Source organism: Agelaius tricolor, unplaced genomic scaffold, assembly GCF_023055355.1.
Source record: "Agelaius tricolor isolate 1412-34295 unplaced genomic scaffold, bAgeTri1.0.p SCAF_5, whole genome shotgun sequence".
NCBI classification, from domain to species: Eukaryota; Metazoa; Chordata; class Aves; order Passeriformes; family Icteridae; genus Agelaius; species Agelaius tricolor.
In genome coordinates, this window is record NW_027269265.1 from 14,865,690 (window position 1) to 14,891,759 (window position 26,070).

A 26,070-nucleotide genomic window follows, 5' to 3' on the forward strand; every position below is an offset into this window, starting at 1 on the left:
AACCAAGAAACCTTATTTATATAAGCTCCTGCCTCAGAGGAGTAATTCTGATGTTCAAGGACAAAGTGCAGTTTTGTTCTACCTGGGGGTCAGGTACATTAATCTTGTGGTACAGTGTTGCTGGTATTAGATACCTGGGAGTGCAAGGTACCCAGGAACTTCATCTAGAGTAGGATCCAGAAAGCAAAACTCTCCTGTGTTTCCAAGTGGGGTTTTATGTTTATTTAATGTCAGCACAAAGATGCAGCTAAATACTGAAGAGCAATCTGATTTGGAATAAGGGTAACAGTAATAAAGCACTCCTAAAAAAACAGGCAACTCCAGTTTCCTCCCTACTAAAAGTAAGTATTTTAAACAAGAGACTTTAAACCAGACTAAAACTTTCCCAGGTTAATTCCATTAACTCTGTGGGTCAGAACATGGTTTGTCCCAAAACACCACCAGGCCTGATCTAAATCCCATGGGAACCTTTTGGATCAGACCAAAAGGGACAAGCAAAATTTATTCATTTTTGATATTAAAAAAATGCAGAAATTTGAGCCACACGTATTCCTAATATTGCTTTTGTGAGAGGGTTATATAGATAAGGAAAGACTGCAGTGAGTCTGAAACAGTCACAAGGCAGAAACCTTTTGGTATGCACCTGAGCCTACCTTTCCAAGAAGCAAAATTCCAACCCAACAAGCTTCTCTGAAAAATGGAGATATTCACAGGCATTGGCAGACTATTAGCTCAAGATCCTGCAAAGTCCTAAAGCCAGCCTGGGAGACCCACTGCTTAGATTAAAGCAAACCCACAAAAATAAGAGAGTTATAACAGAAATGAGATGTACAGAGGCATGTTAAAAGACTACAACTTCTAGCAGTCAGTTTGAAGCTCTGCTTTAAATCTTTCCAAAAAATGAAGCTTTGTGTACTTTTTAAGTTAGGAGGAAGACAAAAGACCAGATATACCAGAACCTGATCTCATTCATCTCACTCTTTTTTCCAGTTTAAGTGTGTTTGGATCCAGCTTGTTTCTAGACAACTTCAGAAAAAGCCTTATTTCTATACAGTATTTTCTGCAAATAACAAAAAACAAACAAAAATTCTTTTTGTATTACTTCACAAAGACTCCTCATAAGTCAGAAAACTAAACATAAACAAAACTACATATGTATAACTGACCTTTTCTTTTTGAACTTTATCCACGGAAGTTAGCTTAGCTGCATGAACAAATCTTCATGGGTGACTCCCTTCTGACTGTGGTCATGGCACTAGAAACAAGGAGTGACACAACAAAATGCTTCAATCTGGAGACATAATGCTACCATCTTAAAGTCTAGGCCAGATCAGTTCACAAACTTTAAGTGCAAAATAAACTTTAGAAAAAAAGTAAATCAGAGCAGCAATCGCTAGGCAGTGTCTTTTAGTGAAGCAGTTTTGCACAAACACTGAGTGCAGTTGCTCACAGCTGCTGCATTTTGTATATCCTCAGTTAAATCCCAGGAGTATCAGCCATCTGTGAAGCCCCCCTCTGACAACTTCTGTCCCTGACATTTCTCCTTTATCCCAGCCCCACATCACACCAGCAGCAAGGTGGGTCATCCCTGTCTCTTGGGGACTGCAGTTTGCTCCAGACCAGAACTATCAATTCTGCCCTGCTGACTGCATTGAGGTGCATCCCCTCAGGTTTCCCCTGCACAGAGCAGATTCACAGAGCCAAGGGCACCCAGCAGAGCTGGGGCTGCAGGAGGGCAGCCCTTCACACCAGCTGCACCTTCATCCTGGCTCCTCCCTGGCAGCAGCCTCCTGCTTTCACAGGTTGGCCCTGTCCCTGACAGGATGCCATGAATGGCTGCTCCCTCCAGCCCTAGGCTGAGCCAGTTTTGCCTCTACTGAGTGTGTTCCTGCAGGCAGCAGCTACAGGGGAGCAGAACCTGGACAGGGGGACAAGGACAGAGGGGAGAGCAATGCAAAAAAAGGTGTCCCATGCTCAAACCACAAAATGGTTTCAAGCATTTTCTTGCTTAACACTCTTCTGAAATAATAGCTATACAGCAACTCACACACACTTCTGTTTTGGCTTTGGTTTTTTGTTTTAGTTAGTTTTTTTTTTCCATATTGTTTGATTTTATATTTTAATTAGGCTGTGCCCCAAGAAATTCTGGCTGTTCAGCTGGACCTGTGTTGGGAGTAAAGGACAGACTGACAGACATGGTGTTGGTGTACCATAAGCACCTGTCCTATGTATTTTTATAAGTGAACAAGCTCAGAAAAATTCCTCTTTTTTTTTTTTTTTTTTTTTTTTTTTTTAGGGGACCAGCATTTCTGAAAATTTTCTTACTGGAACTTCTTATACAAAACAGAGAGAAATCATCTGGATACTGCAAACAAGAGTGCACATCAAGAGAGAGGCATGGAGGGGTTTATGGAGGTGATCAGAGGAGCATTTTCTCATGACAGAAGGCTGGAAATCTTGTCTTGCCCAGTAGAACACAGACTGAAGGAAGAGACAATTGCAATCTGTAAAGCATCCAAGAACTAACTACCATGAGAGGAAAAGAATTGTTTAATTTAATAGAGATATTTAGATAAAGATATTGTATAAAAACTTACCCCAATCACATCCATCCTGTAAACTAGAAGAAGAATTTTAGCTATTAGGAGGATGAAGCTGGGGAACTCTCTTCCCAAAAGTCATATTTTACAAAAAGGAAAATGAGACCCAAAAAATAAGGGCCCCAAATTCATACATAAGGTTTGTGTCAGAGAAGGGAATCAGATACTGTAGACTTAAATGCCAGGTCAGGTTCCCTAAAACAAAATCAATGTTCTTATCAGTGAGGGTCAAATGTGTTGAAAAGATGGTTTGCTGGGCCAAATTTTGCAATCCAATGTAGATAAAGTTAGTAAAGAAAACTAATGCGAGAAAACAGATTAGACTTTTCTAATGTTAATAAACTGTTAATAAATAATAAAGAAATTCTTAATGGTAAATCCATACCACTGATTAATCTTCGGAGTGATTAAAAAAGTATTCTCCTCTGAGGAAAATATTTACATTTCTGACACAGAGCATTACCTTAGGATGCTACAGAATTAAAAAACAAAAAGGTTTTGGGCAGTCTTTTTCTTCTTTTGCATGGCAAAGAAAACAATTTATTGATAACTCAGTGTATATGTTCTCCTGGGTTGGTTTTTTTTTCTTTTAAATTTAATGATTGAAATTATCAATACAGTCATGTCCTCAGAGAATGACATCCATGATTGTAAATTTCAGTTACAAACAAAAAGGCTTAGACACTTCTCTTTTTCTGAGTTCCTTTTGATTTGGGATTATCACCTGAGTGTAATCTAATTTTTTTCCTCACATAGTGCTTGTCAATCTGTAGACCTGCATTTTTCTTTCTCAATGCCAGAAGAGATCAATGAGAAGTTCTATTCCAGGATTCCCAAGGGTGTTTCCCTTATCAGTTTCATTACCAGGTCTATTTTATGTCAAGCCCTATACACTACTTGCTTCATCAGATTTCTCTAAACTCTAATTCCAGTACCAAAATCCCACATTTTCCAGGTAATCCTCAGATGCTCACTTTATGCAGACAGGGAGATGGATTTGCTGTTGAGGAGTAAAAGTGGTGTTTGTTTGTTCCTCAGGTCCCCATTGGCTCACCCCAGCCTGAGAGCAGGGACTGTGTTCCTGCTACAAACATGTTGTCACCATCTCCAGCAGGGAAACGGTGACACGGGGTCACGCACTCTCCTCGCTGCTCCCTCGTGCTCACAAGGATGTGCATTGCCTGTCTTGGGAACCTGGATTCCCAAACAGTATTAAAAATGCAGTCCCAACCTTCCTTCCCCCTTGGCCTTACATGAGGCAGAATCTCTCAGATTTTGGGCAGCCCTACTTTGTAAAATGTTTAGTTTCTGATCACACTCGAGTTAGAAGATCACCTTTGGTAAGAGCAAGCGACTCGGTGCTCTCATCTTGAACTCCTACCACTGGAACCAGAGGGAACTTAATTTATCCAGTCACCATGCTGGACAATACTTGAAAGAGAAGCAGGAGGACATGCAGGAATCTTCTACAGGAAAGGTGGGGCACAACCACACTATTTACATTCCTGCTTCTCTGCAGGCATTTCTGTTCTCTGGCAATTTCTTTCAGTAACATTTCCTTCCTTCCATAGGAGCTTGGTCTGAATTATGCCATTTTATCAGTTTTTCTCTGTTGTTTCAAACAACAAACCCCTTCATTTTCCTATTTTCCACTGAAATTGAAAGACCAGTTTCTCACATGCAGTCAGTGGGATTGGAATGGAATTTCCCCAACGCAATGCAGTCTTAAACAAAGAAATGCAGGGATGCAGAGGTGAAGGTTATTGCTTTCTTAAGAGTCGATGTGTTCTCCTGTCTCCCTGGAGAGAGGCAACTTCCCTCTCTCTCTACTTGTCTATCCAAGTGCTGCCATTACACCCAAATGTCTTGCTTCATCCCCTGTGAGCTCCAATGAGTTAATAACCACAGCAACTTTGCAGAGAAAATCAGCTGAGAAGAAATACACCAGCAGAATTTAAGGGTTTATTTATTGGTGTGAGCCATGGAAACGTTCCATTTCCATTTTCTCCAGGACTTTCACAGCACCTCCCTGCATCACTGTAAACATACATACATTTCTGCCTAAATATCTTCAGAGAGCTGGGGCAGAAAAGTTTAAGTATGTCTTGCAGTAAGTTCTTAGGTGATTTGGGGCATTTCCTGATACAGCAATGCTGAACTTGGATTTTCCAAATCCACATGTGGCACTGTCAGGAATCTTTGCATGCTGTACTGCTTAATCCCAGCACAGGAGAGAAGCTGCTGGGAGCTGCTTAGGGCCTCCCATGCAGAAGCTGAAGCATCTTCTACAGAAACAGACTGCCCTGGAGGTACAGGACTTGTGTGTGTGTGTGTGTGATGGCAGGAGGGACAGCAGGAGTTCCTGCCAAGGCACAAAGGTGAGGGAGAGCCCCCCATCCTCTGCCAGCCCCTGGTCCCACAAGCTGTGAAGGCACCACAGTGCTGTTCTCACAGGTGCACTGTGCAGGTGTGGAGGCAAACTTCACATTTCTGCCTGCAAAACCCAGTGTGATGCTGGTGCAGGGCCACAGAGGCAGAGCTCCACTGCTCAGGTGAACTGAGAATTAAAAGCTGTGCTGGGAGCTGCCACTGGGCACGCTGAGCTGTCACTCTTCAAAGGGCTTGGTTGTGTAAGCGAACCAAGGGAATCACTAAACCACAGACAATGAAAACAATTTTAAATGAGAGACTAAATGAAAGGAAAAAAGTTGTCAAAATGTCAAGGTTAATGTTTTCATAAAACTAACCTGGGAATGGCTAGACAGTATAAGTGTAAACCTTAATTAAAACTTTTAAAGTGTGAATACAAAACTACCTTCGGTCTAGACAGTCAATAAATCTATCCTCCTTAATGAAATTCTGGTCCTTTTGTATTTCTGGTCAATTTTTGTCCTCATCTTTGCAACTATGTGTAACATTAATACTCAGATCCCTGTCTGTCTAAACCAGAGGAGCCATGCAGAGCAGCACCACAGCCTTCTGCTTGGCTCCAGCTCCACGTCCTCCTGCACTCCTGGCTGGGCCAGTGCTTCTGGCTGTAGCTCTGGGATGGGCAGCAGTGTCTGAGCACACACAGCAAGCTGGGCAGTGATCTATCTCTGCCCCCACCCCTTTGCTGCACCACAGTGGTCTCTGCAGAGGATGTCAGAGGCAGCTTCCTCTGTCTGCACAGCACCTGGGATCTTGAGGCAGTCTGCAGGAAAAGCATTTCTATGTCTTACAGCCTGGCACTGCTGTTTGGAAAGCCAGAGATGGCAGAAATGGAATCTGCAGTGCCTCTGAGAAAGCCTGACCCCAGCATGTCTCTGGCAGATTTTAAGAGATCATTCTGAAGAACTCTGGGATCTTGTTTTCTTGCATTTTGTTGTTAGTGGGCATCATCATCCAGAGCTATAGTTGTCTATAAATTATTTTTCAATATTCTCAAAATAAAATTACATTTTAATTGATTTTAAGAAATGAAAGAGAAATGGTAAAACTTCACATGATATCAAATTGTTTGGTTATTACTGGCCTAGTGCATACCATGTTTTATTTACTATGGCTCCATGTAAATTTTATGAAGAATGTGTGTCCTATCTGAAGACACACAGAGCCGTTGTTCTTTCTTTCTTCTTTCCTTTTAATTGTTGCTCATACTTGTGTGCACAAGCAGAATTTGGTTAAATTATCAAGATTTTAGTGGAATCACCACACTGTGCTTAGACACTCAAACCTCTCTTAGTCCATTTTCCTTCATCTTTCTATCTTTGTCAAGTTTATAATTGCTTTCCTTAAACAAAAATTCCTATTTTCTGACCAAGGGGTGCTCTTTTTTTAAAACACACCTTATTAAGACACAGTTTGCAGCCTGTGCTGCCAGCACACTGCAGATTTCCCCAGGGCAGGATCTGGCCTTGCACTGTGATAAAAACCAACAGTCAGGAAAAAGGTGCAGGGACAACCAGCATGTTGATAACAAAGGTTGAACTAACCAGCTCTGCCATCTGCTCTACCTTATAGTCTTAAAGTTGGACTGAAATTTGCCTTAATTTGTCTGACTCTACCCCAGCATGAACTCCATAGCTGGACTCCTACTAAGTCCATCAATATCATCTCAGCACATGAATAACAGAGTATTCTAAACAAGTATTATGGCTCTGTAACAAAATAAGGGTATTGGAATCTTACATCAAAGCAATTTTGTTAGGGGTCCATAATATTAATTCAGCATTCTGTTATTCATAGTGCTAAAATAAGGCTGTTTCATGTGTTCCAATCAACAGGGAGCAAACACAAGCAGTACTTCAGCAGCCCATGAGCAAATATGGTTGTGGATATTTAGTGAGAATAAGTATAACAAGGAAGATGACAGTTTTCTTCAGGAAGGTCACTAATCAAACAGATTAGATCAGAAGCTCCTATCTTTTCTGTACAGAAAAGACAATCTGAAGTTTAATTTCATTTTCATAAGACAAAACAAGAAAGTTATTGCAGCATATAAAGCCATGAGCATATTGCAAATATTCCAACAGAAGAAAAGCGTAAGCTGAGTCAGATACTCCAGATGAATGCCAAAATGTTTTGACTTATATATAGATTGCAAATTGCCAAAGCTACCCCAATTAAAACAATGTAAGAACTTACTTTCTTTCCAAAGAGATTTCAATGCAAGCCTTTTTTTCTTTTTTTTTTTCTCCAGTACATAAAATAATGGATTTAATGTGAGTAAACCCTTTCTGCCTTTGCTCATTTACTAGTAAGGAGTCTCAGACGTGAAACAATGTGTGACAGAACAGTAGAGAAAAATAATAATCTAACTCTACAGGAGATATGTCCTGGCATAGTAAATCAGCACTGAATGCTCCCAGGGCTGCTGCCTGCATTCATGGTTTTCTTTTATTTTACACTGTTTTGTTAAATTGAAACCTGATGATGCTTTGAAATGAAAACCTTTTCTCAAAAAGCTTTTTTTTTTTTTCTTCTGGGGTTATGGAGTTCTTTTGTTGTTGGGGTTTTGGGGGGTTTTTTGGTTTTTTGTTGGTTTTGGGTTGGTTGGTTTGTTTGGGGGGGTTTTTCCTTGCTTTTTTGGTTTTTTTGCGGGGGGGTTGGGTTGGTTTTTTTTTGTTGTTGCTGGTTTTGGTTTTGTTTGTTGGGGTTTTTTTTAATAAAGATAACTATATGCTTTTCCTAGTTTTGAAGGCAAATCTTTACTGTATAATCTGCCTGGATCTGCGGAGTTGAAAATTTCACCTCTGCCATTGAGACAAATTTCTAAAGATAGAGGTCTAGAAATTCAGAGATATCTGTGAAGGTGACATCCTCCAATCCAAGTGCACTGGTACAGGCAAGAGCAGTCTCAGAACTACAGAAATATCAGTAGTTCCTAGAAATTTTGGTCAGAAGGAAATAAGATGGAGAGCCTGTACTCCAGTGAGGCACAAGCAGCCCAGTGTAAGTGAATGAACAGTTTTGGGCAGAGGACAACCTGGAGGGTTACAGTCACTGTTTAGTTGCCTTTGGCATGGGGTCATAGCTCATCCTAGAGAGGACATCCAAGCACTGGTAGGGAAGATCACTACCCCAGGCCTTGGAAGCCCAGAGATGCCCAGTGCCTGCCAGTGCTATTGCAGTGGGTGCTCCATCACCCTTTGCAGCAGGACAGATTCCAGGGTCCTGCCCTCTGGCCCTAAGGATCAGTTTAACAAAGGGCTTGAGCCACAAAAAGCCAGGACAGCTTCCTCAGGAGCTGCTGCTGCAGCACCACCAGAACCCAGTGGTTGGACCCAGCCTGCCATGAGCTCAGCTCCCTTGCCAGGAGCACAAGTGGCAGAGCAGTGAAAGACCACTGGCCCCTGGGAGACTGGAAACTCTTGACTCCCCATCACTGACATCCCCTGGCCCACAGCACCTGGGCACAGAGGTGTCATCAGCTCAGCTTTTGGGCATCACACACACACAAATCCATCTCCAGACCTTCCCTGGGGTGTGGGCAAGGAGCCAGTGCAAGCTAACAAGTGAGGGAAAGCGCTGGGGAAGGGAGGGAAGGCTCACAAGAGATGCCCCAGCCCATCTGTGCCTCCTGGCATAGCTGAGGCAATCAGGGCTCTTCCACCACTTTCAGCTTCCTGCCATCCAAAACCTTCCTGTGCTGAGACCCAGCCTGGATACACGGTCACTTGTTGGACAGAGTTTTGCGTTTGGTTTTACTAAGAATCGCTTGGCTTGGGAGAATTTATACTTGGGTATTAGAGAGACATAAACAGCCATAAAAATTCGAGCTCTGCTTGTACAAATGATCCACTGATGTGTGTTAAAGGCACTCTATTGCTGCACTGAAGTCAATTTGCAATTGATCATATTGCATTTCTGGTGTCAGCAGATATGAAAACATGTCATTTACCGATGCTTAATGAACCTCTGTGCTGACAAGACATAAATAACAATAAGCAGCTCTCCAGTTAAGGAGGTTAACCAGCAAAGTACTCAGTGAAAACATTAAAGAGGTAATCATCTGGCAATTGCTGAATACTTGGAGCAGCTGCCCTCAAGGATGACTAAACCTATGCAAAGGACCATTACAAGAAAAAAGGAGGGGAAAAAAAAAGAGGCAATTAACTCCATGTTAGCAGCTGAAAAATTCTATCTGAACGAAGGAAAAAAAAAGTAATTGCCTTTCTGGATTGCATTGTAGTCTTTTCCACAAGTAGTTGAGGTAATCTGCTTAGTGGGGCTCTTTGACCAAGCTCTTTGACCACTTTTTTCCTTTGGAAAGGAAAAGGCAAAAGAGCAAGTTGCTCCAGTGTTGTTCCTCTAATTCTTCCAGGTAATGTTCCTCCTTTCTTCTCTCCTTTTTGAACCTTCTTGTTTCTTCCATGGGTATGTTAATCCTTTTTTTCCTTTTTTTTTTAATTGGGACAAAGTTTTCAGTTTTCTATAAAGTCAAAGGAACACAATAAAAAGGAACATTACCAGTGCTTAGAAGCATTTTACAAAAGTAAAACACAGCAGATTAAACTTTGCTTTATACTTAATGGAGCAATTTAACAGTAGCTACATTCACCACTGGACTGAACAGAAATTTCAAGTTCAATTCAGATTTTAAGTAGATGTAAATGGTGTTTATATTTCATCTATGAAGCTCAGAGCAGCGAGAGTTTTCTGAGACACCAAAGGAGTCCAGAAGATTTTAACCTCTCATGGCTCAGATATAGCCACTACTCACAGGGCAGGGTACACACAATACCAAACAAACAAACAAAAAAGCAGCCATATATTGCTATTAAATGCAGCCCTGAAGGCCAGCAGGATCCTCCCTGCCAGAGGGGTTGGAGTTGGATGACCTTTAAGGTCCCTTCCAAGCCTACCCATTCTGTGACCCTTAACAGCAGCAGGTCAGCTGGCTTTGGTAGTGCATCATTGTGAACCAGCACCTCACAACCTGCAGCTGCTTCAGAAAACCACCCACGGTATAAGCAATTACCCCAGCCAAAAGGAACAGTCTAGTGAAGATGAAGGAGGAAAGGGAACCTTCCCTTCCTGCAGAGGAAGCACAGAGATGCTCAGAGATAGCAGAGGTAGCAAGGAAGGTGATGCCCTTTGGATAGTTAGTAATGATTGACTGTTCTAGTGACAACAATTCCCTGATATTTCAATGCTGATGTAATACTAGCTGTGCAAAATCACCACATGTCTGAGACAGGAAAGGGGGTTGTACATCATAAGAAAAGCAATTAGCAGGAAATTGCTTGTGTTCTTGTATGGCCTTTGCCATAAATGCTATCAGGTACCACATAAATCCTTCTAATTTCAGGCATGGTCTCCAGTAAAAAAAGCCATCACATAGTCCCAACCCTCTTCTCTCCTGTATACATCCTATCCTATTTCAATGCAAATATGTTGCCCCTTGACCACAAGAATCACCAACTCTCTTACCACATTTTTCACCAGTAAATGTGAAAGTAAACGTCAGACCAACAGAGGTCAGTTCATTCACCCCAATTTGCAGCTTCAGGAAGTGGGGAATGGGAGATGTCCCTGCTGACAATGAGACACTGGTACTCCCAAGTATGGTCAAAGGAGCCTGTCTGGTTTTGCCTGTGGTTACTGACAGCGTCCACAAAAACCTGGACTGATTTGCCTCTACTTGCATCTTTCAACATGCAGATGCCATTTTTCATAATACAATTCAGGTGAAAAGTTTTAAAAATTGAGTAAAACCTCAAACCATTAGCATAGCTATTTTTAAACTTCCTCCTTTTTTTTAAGCATTCTGATAACTTCTTGATGGCCAAGTTCCAAACCTCAAGTGCCAAACATAAGACATTAGGGACAAGAGATAGGGGTTTCCAACATCCCTATTACTGTATACATCAACACTTAGTGATGAAATTTGGGAAGGGTAATTGCAGAAACATTTCTCAAAGGGTGTCAAAATGTGCTGAAGAAGGCAGTATGCAATAAAGCAAGATGTCACAGAAGCCTTGATTTCTATTGCCAACAGTTAAATGGAACCCAGCTGCTGTTTGACCAACTACAATTTGAACCAAACATGAAGGAGAATGAAATTGTAATCAATAACACAATCTTAATACCAAATTAAATATATCCTTCACAGCAAGCATAGTAATACACAAATGACTCAGGAGCATTCCATGTCACACAGCAATACTCTAAAAATACATTTTCTTTCAGATGGGATTATAGATGGCCAAGCAGTTTCTTCATAGCTCACACCTGAACTTAGAGGCTATGCCCAGTACTGAAAGCTTTAATCAAATTAAAGCTTTTTTCCAAGGTATGATTATATCTCAACCTTATAGAGATACCTTATTATTCTTGCTGCTTTGTGGAGAGAAGAAAAAAAAACTTTATGTAACTCTGTGTTTGATTTTTCAGAAATTAAATAAAAGAGAAAGTTTTGTTTGCACTGAAGGATGAGATTTCCCTCTGGATTTGCTGCCCTCTAGATATCTTTCAGTATAAAACTGCTGTGTTTTTTAAATGGATTTTGCAATAATCTGCTTTAGCTGAGGATGTAATGGGGGAGAGGGGAATGAGTACAAATGCAGGGAAGAGGCAGTGTTTGAAGAGTTTGTCAAGATGCTTTTTACAAAGATAAGGTGTCTTCAGACAATGCTAGCTGTCCAAAGGAAGGGGGCAGTTATATGTGTCTCTTGGGAAGGTAAATCAGTGCTAAAGTGCTGAGTGGTGGCTGCTCTGGGACAATGTGCTCCATTTGCTCTGCAGAAGGAGCAGGGAGATTATCACACACCATTCCCACATACTGCTCCACCACTGAGTGTTAGTGCTGCTGTGAGAAAACCAATGTGGAGGCAGATTTCTTTCCCCAGCATCCCTCCCTGCACATCTCTTGGATAATACAGTACTGCAAAGCTTTCCTCAGTGATGCCAAGCTCTGGGTAGGGAGTGCCACTTCACACATTCCAGATCTGTTTGATTTTCTCTGCAGCAGAGAATAAAAATATTTCAAAGACTTTAGCAGAACGTTTTTTGCTACATTCTCTGTTTCCAGGGCTTCAATGGTTCTGATCCCTCTGTTAGGGATCTCAGCAGAGGGATATGCACAAGCAAAAAGGCACATAGTGCAGCAGGAGCCTAAGAAAAAAATGTCATACAAAACAGGAGCAGGACTGTTGATTCATTATCAGATCATACTAGAAAGATGAGGATTAGGTAAGCAGGGGAGCCTATTAGTAAAAGATAACCATAAATAAATTCTTCAGTTTGTTCAAGGTAATCAGGAAAAAGATGTTCAGATTACCCAGAGCAAAAAGACTTCTAAGGGTCTCTCCAAACGAGAAGAGAGAAATAAATTGCCTCAATTATCTCTCTGTGTCTTCACCAGAGTGCATAATATGGGAAAGGATTTTTTGGGAAAAACAGAAACACTTTATCATTAGATGAAGAAAAGAACTACCTAATTATTTGATGGAGAAAGTAAAGCCTGACTTTTGGAGCCTCAAAACTTTGTGCAGGTATCCTACACAGATTTCAAGTAATTTGGCTATTACACAAATACTTGTATAGGCTTCCCCCAGGCAAAATCCTGTAAAAATAAAAATGTACTTCTTTTTCTCAGCCTAGACATAAATATTCTTATTGGTCTCAAAGAAAACAATATTGCAGAAGGCACTGGTTTTGCATTTCAGTGTCTGCAGGATCTGACACCTTGACAAAATTATAAGTTGGCATGTAGAAAACACCATTCATCAAGGGAAACTAAGAGAAAAAACAGTTATTAACTCTCAAGGTCAGTGTAGGGTGATCAATATTATTAATTGCATGTGGATAAGTTGAGACAGCAGTTCAGCACTTTAGCAATTATCTGAGATTCAATACAAGTATTAAATACTAGCAGTATTCAATCATGGGTGGTTAAGAAGAGAAGCTCCCCATTCTGCTCACCTTTAGCAGGTGAAAGTAGAGATCCTGCAGACCACAGCCCTGTGCTCACACCAAGTGTGATGGAGGCACAAACAGACATTGTGTCTGTCTTGTCTTTCTTTACACTGGAAACAGAATCCTCCAACTAGCAAAAAATGCCCTGCCTTGGTGATATTTCTGACTCTGCCATAAAGTGAGAATTCCCAAGTCCACCCAGACCTCCTGTTACCAAGAGATTGCAGCATGACTTTATCTGTGTTGGAACAGGAATCAGCAAACACAATTTCGGGGAAGAGCAAGTGCAGTAAGGAGACGTGCTTGTTTACACAGCACACAATACCACAGATATTTCTACCCACAGTCCCACCAATTAGTCAGAAAAAAATCCCTGCTGAGTTGCCTAATTTTATTTTATACAAAATCCTAAATCCAGATTTCACTTACCTGTTCAATGTCATTTCTAAATCCTATTCAAGACAGCAAGAAAACATAAATTCCTAATTTCTAAATGCTTTCTAAATGCATGAGCATTTTAATTTCTACAATTTTATCATAACTAAAGTGTTATTTCTATCCTATTGTCACGCCTTCAGCTGATTTATCACTCCAATTTATCTTATTTGATCACTTTGTTCCCAGGCACTGACTTCTGTGGTTAAATACTTGTTATAGACTCTCACTCATCCTGTGTTTTTGGGGAATGGGAAGGATCCTGAACCTGTTCCCTCTACTTGGTTAATGTGGGTCAGACAAGAGCAGACAAACTCCCAAACAAAAATAATTTGTACTAAAATTTTCAAGAGTCCTCAAAAATAGATATATATTTTTAAATACTTGGCTGGAATGGCCAGGCCTTGGCTGTTCTTACTGCAGCTGCTGGGAAGAAAGAATGAGCCCTACAAGGTTGTTAGTCATACCACTTGTTGCTTGCCTGAAAAGGCCTAATTTGCTATAGTGATAAGCAGAGATGAGGAACCTGAACAGAATAAAAGTCTTGCTCTTGCTTTGGACCAGAATCTCAGGTGGATATTATTATTTATAAATTCAAAGACTGTCACTGGTTCAGAGCTAAATTTCAGGCATTCATCCAAATTAAACCCAAAGCTTAAACCTTTTGACATGAGCATTGCTCTCCACCAAGCATTTGTGTAATTAATATATCTTTTTTAAAAAACCTTAAAAAAACCTCTAACAACCCACAATTCAAAACTGTATCAAATGAGCTGGAAAAGTACAGAGAAAGGAGGCATTCAGTGAGAGCCCAGAAGCCACAGCTCTGACTTACATAAGCAAAGGACAAGAAGTGTCTTCTAGATAGGAGTTTCTTTTCCTGTCATGATCCAAACTAATAGTGAAGGTGGGTTCACTTACAAGATGGATTCCAAAAGAGGGACATTTTCTACTGACTGCATAAGCCAACCCCAATGTGCATGGGACCATCACTTTCCTCCAGTCCCCCTGCCAACATCAGCTGTTCTTCCCATCAGCCTAGCCCAAGTGAAATCTCTCCTTCCAGCAAATAACACCTGCTGAGGCACCTGCTGCCCCAAGGCAGGATTACTGACTGGTGAGGTTGCCTAAGCTTTGCACTGATGTATTAAAGCTGTGACAGCATCTGGAGGAGCAAAGGGAGGGTAAAAATCAACTCCAACAATCACAAGAATCAGTAGAAGTGGATGTGAAGGCAGAGGTCCTTGATTTCTGGTTATTTTAATCAAATTTGGCCTATGAAAATTTGCAAGTGATGTTGGTGCTGGTTCAAAAAAGAAAGAAGTGCAGAGAGCTGAGCTGAGGGAGGCACAATGGATGGAGGAATTCACTTGAAGTATCCCACTTTCAATTACATTGCAAAACCTGTTTAAGTGACCTCCCACTCCAGGATGCCAAAAGTATCCCTGTCCCCTTCCTCTGGTCATTTGCCTTCAGCAGCTTCCCTAGGATGGGACACCCTCCCAGGTATTTCCCCCAAGAACACTGGGTACCATTCATCCAGCAAAATAATCTCTGCTCTGTTCCAAGCTCCAGGGCACGACAGTGAGAGACAGGGAACACAGCTGGGTCCCTCACGAGGTATGGCTGACCACAGGGTGCCAGGGCCTCTCCCAGGAGCACATGGCATCTAACAGGAGAGGATTCCCAAAGGAACACGAGTGCAGCATCTGGCTGGCCCCAGTGGAGCAGAGTTCCCTTCTGGCCTCTTGCTGCAGTGGTGCCCCAGGCCCAGCAGATCGAGTGGCGATGGCACTGCAGTTTGTTTGCACAGAGCAGTGATAGCTTCATGCTGCACTCCTGACTGCTGCAGCCAGCACGTGGGAAGGGAAACCTGGAGTGTGTGGGACAGGACTGCCTTAGGGAGCCCTGTCTTTGTGGAGAGACCAGACACTGGGATCTCAACTCTGTTCCTGCTTTTGCCCCAGGGCTCCTGTGCAAACCCCCTGCCCGTGCTGGAATGCAGCACCCTGGAACTGTTCCTGGCATCACATTTGTTTTGAGCCTCTCTACACATTGTAAGGTCATTTAGGATCTTTATCAACAAGGCACCACATGAAAGATGTCAGTGTCCTTTTGCTGCTTGATCTCCTTAGAAGTCCAAACAAATACACATGCCCCGCTGCAGGGATCTAAGCACAGAATAGTGATCATGAGGAAACTGCTCACTGCCAAGATCTGCTTAGCTCTTTCATCCCAATACCTCTATAAACTCTACTTGATATATAAATGTGCATTTTTCCATATGGAAATCAAGAATAAATAAGTGGACTCTGTTCAAAGTTTCAGTCATTCACACCATCTAGATACAGACAAAAAGCTAATTCTAATCAAAACAGCTGAAAAATATGAGATTTTGGACAATTATAGAGACAAAATAATATTGTTTAATGATATAGCAAGTTGACACCATTACCTTCTCACCAGAGTCATCAACCCACACTGGTGAGAGCTGGATTCTCACTGATGTAAGTAAAATTAATCCCACTGGAATTAACTTAGTCAACATCCATTGAAGACTTACCTTTTACTTTTCTACAATTACTTCCACTTTCAAATGTCCCCAGGGTGATGAATTGTGGATTTATACAGAGCCTATTGCACTTCTCAGACTTTGACTGTTGCTGCACTTTTTTAGTTGTCCCAGTTTTTTCCCTCACATCTCCTTTTAAAACTTTGGCCATATAATTCACTTAAGCTTCTAAATGAGATACCTCTATAAAGAGCATCTGGGTCAGCCAGCCTTAATTTGAAAATGTCATTACTCCCACACTAAACTTCTCCAATCAATCCCACAGCAGCCATCATGGCTTGTATACGTCCCAGAACAATCCAAGTGAAACTGTGGTCTTTTCATCTTTCAAAAAGAATGAAAATATGAGAAAGGGGTAAGAAAACACCACCCAGGTGGTGAAGACTCAAATTGCACAGGGAAATAGAGTGAGAAGCTATGCTCATTTCCAACGATCTTTTGGGCTGCAAAGGTGCAAAATGTTATCTGGAAAAAGGAAAAAACAGTAATGCATGACTCAGTTCCAACTCAACTATCTCTAAGTCAACATCATTTTGCAAAGTTCAGAAATACTCAGGATGCTCCTGAGGTTCAGAATATCATTACTGTGTCTCCCATATGGCCTCTCCTGCAGGTAACTGGAGAAAACTGTTTCTGGGTCAGTGGAGTTAACAGGATTACATCTCATCTAAAGGTGGGATGCTTTTCACTTTCTTAACCTGAAAGTTAAACAGCTGCATGCCTAGTGTCCCTCTGCAGCCAGCTTGATGGAAGGCATTTTCAGAGGGCACTTCTTTTGCTCCTATAGCAGCTATTAAAATAAGCTGAATCCCTTGCCCTCTGGAGCTGCTTACCTACATATTTAACTCCAGATGTCTCTGGGAGCCAGACCTGTATCTTCAGCCATAAGGGGCTGGGTGCAGCTGGAGGTGAAGGTGCTTCCATCAGTTGTCTACATGTGAGTGCTGGGTGCAGGTTGCAATCTCTGGCAGAGTTTGCTGATACAGTGAGCAGATCCTGGAGAGCATTTCAGCCTGCCCTCAAGCAGACAACTAGGTCTGACTGTGTGCAGGTGTCTGCTATGGCCTGCAGCTTCCAGGACAGCAAAAGTCCTGTGCTAAATCTGCAGCTCTCTGGGGATGTTCAACCTACTCCAGGGCATCTCAAATGGCACCAGACAGGTTTAAGAAACTGAACTGAGCCCCTGATGCTTGGACACCTCTCTGGACCACTCTGGCAGGACTGACAGACCACCATTGACCACAAACCAAGCAGAGACAGCCATTTCACATGTAGACAACTCCATGCAGATGTCAGTGTTTGCCTAAATCCTGTTAAAACCTATCCAGGTTGGGACATAGCAGCACCACAGCAAAGTGCTTTTCAGCATGAGTATCCCACCACCTGCTCCCCATTTTCCCAAGGAGGACACACAGACAGCACAAGCAAACCCAGTGTCTCTGGTCACTTGGCACTGGCACTGCAGAAACAGGCTTGAGGACAAACCCTGCTCTGTGGTTAATTAGTGTTAGCTCATTGTTTAAAAAAATTAGGTTAAGTCATTGATAAAAGGGGAGCAGAACCTGAGCCCTGGAGAAAGCATCTCCAGCAGAGTCATTAACAAAGCTTAAAGAGTCTCACAATTCCTGCTCTGGCATCATGACCACAGCCCCTGTACAAACTGATATAAAAGGTCAGGGTCTCCTCCTGTCTGCTCTGCCCTAATTACAAGCAGAAGAGAAATGTAAATGCCTCTTTGGATTTCATCAGAAAGCATATGGACTTGTGTTATCATGGTAATAAAGGTAATGCACATTTGCTGAGCTCCAGTGGGCCATATCAACAAAAGCAGCATGTTTGGAGCAGTGTATTTTCTCAACAGCTACACCAGACTCTGGATGCTCTGAGCTGTGCTTCAATGTGGTAAAGAAAATAAGTACTTTGGGTTCAAACTCAGTATCATTCAACTGGCTGTTTATAAAGAAATGGCAGGAGATATTTAAAATATGAGTGCAAGGACAGGCTCTTCAATCTCATGAACCAATCTAGAGTTAAATGAGTGAATCGCTCATCTGCTCTGTGAGCTAATAAGAGGAGAAAATCAACTCTGAGAAACCAATTATAGTTCAACACCACCATCCTCCAGGATGTGATCTCAATGTCAAGTAAGTCTCCCAAAATCAATCTCTGGGACTCGCTGGGAAGTTCTCCATGCCAGAATAGAGTGAACTTGTTTCCAGAAGATCTGAATGGACACATCCAAATCAAAAAAGCAAGATGGCAACATAGAATGGTCAACTAGAAGCAGACATTTAAAAAGCAGGAGTTAAAATTACAGCAGTCAGATGAGATTTAACATTTGAAATTCCAACCAAAGCAGGACAGTGAACAGAATGACGTATTAGCCCCACTACACTATAGTGAAACACAGATTTGATCACCTAATAAACCTCAAGGTTTATCTATGAGAGGTTCCTGTCATATTGTCAGGATACCAGCTCCCAGTACTCTTTAGAAAATATGTTGTAGGGCTTCATCATGCACTCCTTATGATCTCCACAAGAAAAACCATAGTGCCAGATAATCATCTAGAGAGGGCTCAGAAGCAGTGGCCTATTTGGGACTGCTCATTTTGTGCTGAATTTGGAGACTGCACTCCCTGGTGGAATACCTCAAAGCAGAAAGGACTTTAAACAGCCAGGGCTCAGTACTCACAGTCCCTGAAGACCTTGCAGTAAGAAGATCCCTCTGAAAGAGAGAGGCTGTATTTCATCCTCTGTGCCAGTTGCTATATAAACCACCATGGCCCTTTGCCTGGATTTGCAAGCCCCAGGCCTGATTTTCAAAGAGACCAAGCACCTAAAGTTCCAGCTGAACTCAGCAGTTCAGGAAAACAAACTCACAATAGCTGACTAGACAAAATGATATCCCTCTTCTGAGAAAAATTTGATTTAATTTTCTTTTAACTTTGGCTTCTCCAAACAGAAGACTATATAGTAAATTCTCCTCAACATGAGATTTGAAGTCACACTCTCCTATTACAGCTTTTTTTGTGAGGTAAAAAATTAAAAACAACTTTTCCAGCAGACTGAAGACCCTTTAGCCTTGGGGGAAGGGGACAGGAAGAAAAAAAGTAACCACAAACTGTATAGTTAGAATTTGCCTTATGCTGGCAGGATGATCTGGAAACTTGTAGGCATTTTTCTGCTAGGTGGAGCCCAGATGAACAGTTACAACTTGGACATCTTAGAGGAGTTCACAAGACATTAACAATAATTAACACAAAGCTTTTCCCCAAGACTGTATCTATAATCTCTATTTCCTACTCCATACTCCTGAGACTGAGGACAATTTTCTTAGTCTTAATGATGAATAAAGTGGTTTTGAGAAGTGCTGTGGGCAACCATCACTGAGATCTTATTGTTTTATCTAGCCCAAAGTAGTTTTGGGTGAGGGAAGAAATGTCAGAGCTGTCTGCTATTCTGCTGATGTAGAAATAACAAGATCACTGCATGTTGGTCTGAGTCTGAGACATGAAAACCAGCTCAAAGAAGCATTTGCTGATGGCATTGATGTGCAAGTGGCTCAGGTTTTTTGTAGGGTCTTAGTTCTCTTGAGCTTTGACAGTTATGGGTGTTTTCATAAATGGGAAGAAAGGACCCAAACCTACTGACCCTGAAGGATTAGCCATTCAACTCTACTGTGGATCTTGCAATCTGGAAAAGCCCACAAGCCTTTAAATCAGCAAACTGTCACATCAAGCAGCTGAATTACTGTGTGATGACATGAGCCCCAGCATCCCATGGCATCACAGAGGGGAGATTTTCTTGCAGAAAAGAGCATTGGAAAGGCTGAGCAGTGGGACCCTCGGGACTGCTGGGGAGCTGAGTGAATCAGCCATGCTGCTCTGCTCCATGCTGCCGTGGCAAAACTGACTTTGCATCTAAATTAGCTAATTTAAAAGTGTCCTGGGCACCTCTGCACCATCCTTTCCTCCCTTATGTGACTGCATAAGAAAATTTAAAGGAAAAGGCAAAATACAGTCTTTCTAAAATCTACAGCCTAGTTTATCATCCATAAAAACAGCACTTCTCCAGGCATTTCCTGGCTGATGCTGTTCCCCACCAAATACCCAGAGAAATCCTCAAGTGCTATATACTAGAGGTTATTAATACAAAAAATAATTGCACAGAACAGACCAAAGAGAAAAACAGCAGGGTTATTCCAGAAGCCTCTAAATTTTTTTTGTTGTATTTTTTGTTACTACAAATCAGTATTTCCTAATCAGCAGAGCACACTGAGATGGTGAGCTGTACAAATCTCAAGAATGAGGCACAGCATCTTGTGCCTTCTAATTAGTTCTGCTGGCATAATTGACTCTGGCTGGGCACCAGAGCTGGTACAGCTGTGAGCTGACAAGGCTGTGAGGAGGCAGGAGCAGGTACAGAAGAAGAGGAGCAACAGCAGCATCACACACCTGTGAGAGTGAGGCAAGGAAGGGAAGACCCTAGGACTGAGGGAAGAATACATAGAAAAGATCAGAAGAAATAGAGAAGGGCTGACAGGCAAAAACAAACGAGAAAGAAGGAGGTAGTAGTTCTGATGTCTGCTTAAAAGAGCAAAGAAGTTGATGAAAACTGTACATTTGTATTAACAAAGGTTCTGAAGACGAAATACTTGTTAAAGATTTGGTGGTTGGTTGTTTGGGTTTTTTAAGCTATGGCACAAAATCCAACTGAAATTTTTTTCATGGTGACACGGTCAGTTTGTCAACCTTCACTGACAGAACAGAAGCAGGGAAATATCTTTGAAGCAGGATGTGGGAATAAAGAACACAACAAGGAGTCCAAAAATGGTCCCAATTTGCATAAAATTAAAATAGGAAAAAAACTATGTTTTTAAGGGTAAAGGTATAGATTATTATGGATTCCCTCTAAGGGAAAAGGCATGGATTTTCCTCTCAGTGCATCCAGAGTATTCTCTATAAACATACAGGGTTTTGTTAAACAATCTTGACATTGATATTGTATCTAATTAATTCACACATAGCATTGGGAGGGAAAATTAACACATTCCCTCATTTCCTCTTCTGAAATTATATATTTTGTTGTATTCATTTTTCACTTTGCTATAACCAAATTCCTTCTTTAATTTTTTTTTACTATTACTAGACCTGCTTCTAGTGAGTGACAGTGGTAAAAAGCATACAGCCAGCCAGCCTCTGCCTTTACCTAACAATTTGGAGGGTTACATTTTTTGTTCATATTTTTCTTTCCCCATGAATGCCTTCACCACAAAGATGCTACCTTGGTGCTACCCACAGGAGGAGCTTCCCACCACAGCTGGCACTGATGCTCCTCAGCTCCCAGCTGCTGGCCCCCTGCAGTTCCCCACAGCAACCTCTCCATCCTCTGTAGGACTTAAAATTTAGAAGCAGTGTGTAACCTTTCTCACCAGTGTTCACCTTTTCAGACCCATGAGCCTGACAGACACACAGAAACAACCTCTGCTCAGCTTTCTCATAGGCTGGAAAGGGGCCACTCATCCCCTCATTGGTTTCTCACCTCCCAGGACAGCTGAAAGCAGGATTTGGCATCACAGGGGTGGGATGTCACTGTCACAGAGCAGGAACAAGTCACAGGCCTGATGCAGCATGGAGATGTCAAGGGTGGTCTGGGCTCCTTTGGACATGCAGCCCAGCACAGTCTCATCAGACAAGAGATTTGCAGCAAGCTCCCCTCTCTTTGTTTCACAGTATCCTGCCTAAGTCAAAGGTCCTTTAAGGCTTATCTAAATTACAGTGGTTCCTTCTTATTTGCCCACTATGAGTGTGTCCCTTCTGGAGTTAAAACAGATTAATGAAGAGGCATGACTCTTTCCTGCAGAAATTTTGCTCTTTGGATACTATCCTTTTTCTGTTTTTTCCCCCTACTTTATATTCTGTCTTCAACCAGCTTATAAAACAGAAGTGTATATCTGGGTATAGAGAGTGTGTGCTTTCTCAAATTATCTCAATCCTGTTTTCAACTTTGGGTACAACTGTTACCTTCCACTTCTCCAGCAAAATAGCTGTTTTTAATTAAGGAAGGCATATTTTTGCTGCAGATCAGCTATTTCATACTAAGCTCCTTCAAAACTTTTCAATATACCATCTGGAGCTGATGATTTGCTGCTTTTTAAATTATCGATTTGTTCCAGCTCTTCCTTCTGACACATCTTGATTACCAGAAAGGAGCAAGTCCCAGTAGGTATCACTCTGATATTCTCTGTGCTGAAGAGTGCTGCAAACAAATCATTTAGATTCTCAGCAATGTCCTTATCTTCTTTAATTTCTGCCTTTAATTTTCGGTGATCCAGTTTCTGAACCAGCAGTTAATTATTCCAACTCTTCTGACTGACACACCTGAAGCACTCTTATTTTATAACTCTAGTATTTTGCAGTGCACCATACTTCCTTTTTATTTCCCTTTCATCTAATCTGTACACTTATTAATAAACCAATGTATTGGAAAGCTAAGGTTTTCAGATTTTCAGATTTGGAAGCATTCCCTGACACTCAGTTGTACTGATTTCCTCTTTGTTTGCCCAGTATTACTGTTGTTGGCAACATACATGCCCTCCAGACTCTATTATTGTTCTTAAGTGGAATTCATGGCATCTTCCTCTACTCTTCCCTTAGGAGCTTTTGTGACAAATCCTCTCAAGACAACCAGAACCCAGATGCTCTGAAATTTCAGACACTCTTTTGTATTTATTTCCCACTAAGCTACAGGACTGTATTACATTAATATGTCTGCTAGCAGCTACAGATGCAATCTTGTCTTAATTCCTTCCTGCATATTGATTAAGAACCAAAAATCAGGATATCAGGACGTAGGCACCTAAAAACGGTGGCATTTTGATGTGAAATTTCATACTGACTTATGGCTCTGGCCCAAGCTGGGAAAACAGGCACCTAGCCTTTTCTAATACTTTCCAAAGGCAGTAATTGGACAGCACCTGGCAAACCTGGGGTGTATAATGTATACCAGGAGCAAGATGGTGTTGGAAACTGCTTGTCTGCAACAGTGACTGGAGTACTTCCTTCCAGACATGGAAAGGCTGCATGGCAGGGAGGTTGAGCCATCATTGCCCATCTCAAAAGAGGCCACCTGGCAGGGAACTAGGGGGGAAGGGAGCACACCCCCCCACTTGTTGGGACAGGGCTCCTGGCTCAGAGAGAATTGCAAAGCTGCTGGGCTGAAAGGAGGCTGGCACTCCAGCTTGGTGCTCTGGGGTCTCAGAGCAGAGAGGTCTCCCATGTTTGAGTCAGTGTGCTGATCCTAAGCCCTTCATTTCACCCATGGGCTCAGTGCTAAATGGTCCCTAAAACAAAGTGTGTAAATTACTGTCTGGTGCCTGCTGAGACTCCTCTTCAATATGCAGGAAGAGCTTATCTTTCTGAGACAGAGGTGTTGGGGATGATGTTAAAGCTGTGGCCTGAGCCCTGAGCCATCTCCTGCTCAGAGCACTCACTCCTCAGGCCCAAGGAACATCCAGCTCCTGCCTGAAAATTTGACAGTTTGGCAGAGTGAGCTGAACTGTACCTCAAGTTCACATGAAAAGCAAAGGAATTTGAACAGGCTTGCTTTGGGCTTGTTAAACCCCTTCCTGAATTGCTGTTCTTTAGTATTTTCTTCTGGTTTCCTTCTGCTGACACACCTAAACATGGCTGGACAGCAAACTGCTTCCCTACCCAGCTCATGCCAAATCATTACTCATGTAGCAAAAGCCCCCACAAAATGTCAGCTGAGCTTTAAAACATTCATTGTTAAGAAAAAAAAAAATGGAATCCTACCACTGGCTATTGAATTAATGGTTTAGAAAGAAAGGACTGAAATGCAGCACAACAGACTGCATCCTCAAGTCCTTACACCACTGGCCTCCCCAGTGGTTCTACTCCAAAGGAGGTTTGGCCAACCTCTCTCTGATGGCTCTGTCCTCACCAACCACTTCACCTCCACCCCTGGCCACGCTCACTTCAGCCACAGAGCAATGGGTGCCACAAACTCAAAATGGCTCACTCACAGAACAGGGTTGGCTCCAATTGGGGAGGCCTTGTAACCCACCCAGACACCTGCAGGAGGTTTGCTTTTGTCCTCTCTGCCTGCATGTAGAAAGATCTGCTTTTGGTTATACCCATTCAGATAAAAAATACCTCAGGCTGAAGTGGGGAGTTACATTTATATTACATTTAAAACCCTGGTCACTGCCTGGTTACACATGCAGACATACTCAGAGACAGAAGCGCTCCTGCAACTGGGGAAAGGCCTTTGACGTTCCCTTCCATTAAATATTCCTCAAGTCCCCAGTCTGGTGACTTCATGTTGCTACAGCTACTCCCAGGGCATCCACAAACCTGTTCCAGTTCCTGCTGATCTTTCCTGCCCAGGTTTGAAGCCTTGGAACCAAATGAGACGAGAGGATGCTAACAAAACATTAAATCGACAAGAAAATGTCACCACAACCCTCTGACCCCCTGCTCTGCCGAGAAACCGAAAGAACCCCAAATTCCCCTTTGCCACCTTCAATCTTCCCACCCTGATCCTCCCTCAGCCTCGGTGCTCGCAGGGCCCACAGGTGCCCGGGCGGGAGGCGGTGTCCGAGTGCCGGGCACGGCCGGGGCTGCGCGCCCCGAGCCCCGCGGAGCCGCCTGGCGCTTACCTTGGCGAGCGGGCACGTGTGCGGGACCTCGGGCCGCCTTCCCGGGGATGGCGCAGGGAACCGGCGGGAAGGCGGCAGGGAAGGCGGCAGGGAAGGCGGCAGGGAAGGCGGCAGGGAAGGCGGCGGGTCCCCGAGGAGCCCCCGGAGCGGGCGCGCTGCTCCCCACGAGAGGCTGCGGGAGCCCGGCTGGGGCACAGCGCTGCTCAGGCGGTGGCTCCGGGGAGGGCAGCGAGCTGTGGAGCTGCTCCCCGCCCCGGCGTTACCATCTCGCAGTCCCGGCGAGCAGCATCGCCTTCAAGCGCTGCCGGCATCTCCAGCGAGGGCTGGGAGCGGCATCGCCGTGCGCGCCTGGGTGGGTGACACCGACACCGGCTTCTCCCAAAGAGAACGAGCACCCCAAAGAGTAAAATGCAACACAGATGGAAAACAGGGAGGACCGCATTGAAAGATGCTTCTGGGTCAGGGCTGTGCCGCTTCCCCGGTCCAACAGCACCATCTCCTGGGTGCCCGGCTGCCGGCAGCTCGCCCCGGAGCATCTCCCCGGGAAGACCCTCCGCAGCTTTTCTCTGCCACCTGCGTGTTCTGTTATTTTCAGACACTATCAATATTTTTGCAATTGTTTCCTTTCACATCCTATTGCTTGTCTCTCGTGAAGTATCACAGATGGATGAGTAAATAAATGGAATACTGAAGAATACTAGAATGTGTATTTTTTTTTAATCAGCAGTACAAAGCATTCTTGAATACCAGCCCTAAATCTTTTCCTGAGCTGTGAAGGTTTAAATATGTATCCAGTCTTCATGGATATCATGTGCTGCTTCTCAGAGAATGCCTATACTTTCTTCAAGGAAAAAAATCTGCTTGAAGAGCTGTTTAGAATTTAGACAAGTGAAATTATGGAAAAGAGTAGAAATGGTAGATTTCAAAGTATTACCATTCAATGGGGAAAGCCTGTCTGACAAGTAGTATTTCAAAGATACTTCTCGTAGTGTGTATTTGAAATCTCTAAAATGCTTGTTGAGATGCACCCTGTAAAAGCATGTGATCATAGGTTTAAGACTAAAGGCTCCAAAACTTTATTCTTTCTATTATCATACAAGTAACAAATAAATTTTGTATTTCAGTTTTCATTAGTCTGCAAAGTGAAGATTTGTTTCAGTGTTTTGAGGCTAAATTGTACATAAAATCCTTCATGCTTTGAAGGCTGTGCTTATATAAGCCAAAAAAGTTTAGGTCAATGTTTTTTTTTAATTCAATACTCATCCAAAGCCCCTTTTAACTTAATTTACTGTTAAATGCCTGGCAAAATTTTACAGAAGCTCACCTTTAAAAGATTCTAAGTAGGTCCCTCATGCAAGTTTTAAGTTAGGAGGGACAATA

The 26,070-nt window shown here is 42.6% G+C and overlaps 1 protein-coding gene across 3 annotated transcripts in view; it reads right to left on the bottom strand.

Moving 5' to 3' along the window:
- The window catches only part of TUNAR (transmembrane neural differentiation associated intracellular calcium regulator), a 162,588-nt gene extending 137,456 nt beyond the window's left edge, over nt 1–25,132 (bottom strand). Inside the window, exons 1-2 of one of the 3 annotated variants that reach the window (XM_071426542.1) lie at nt 24,691–25,124; nt 1,167–1,255 (exon numbers count right to left, since the gene is read on the bottom strand). The gene's annotated coding sequence lies outside the window, so the exon portion shown is untranslated. Of the gene's footprint in view, nt 1–1,166; nt 1,256–24,690 lie in introns of all 3 variants that reach the window. The other 2 variants (XM_071426546.1, XM_071426540.1) reach the window with 2 other exon arrangements.
- Nucleotides 25,133–26,070: the final 938 nt, after the last annotated feature.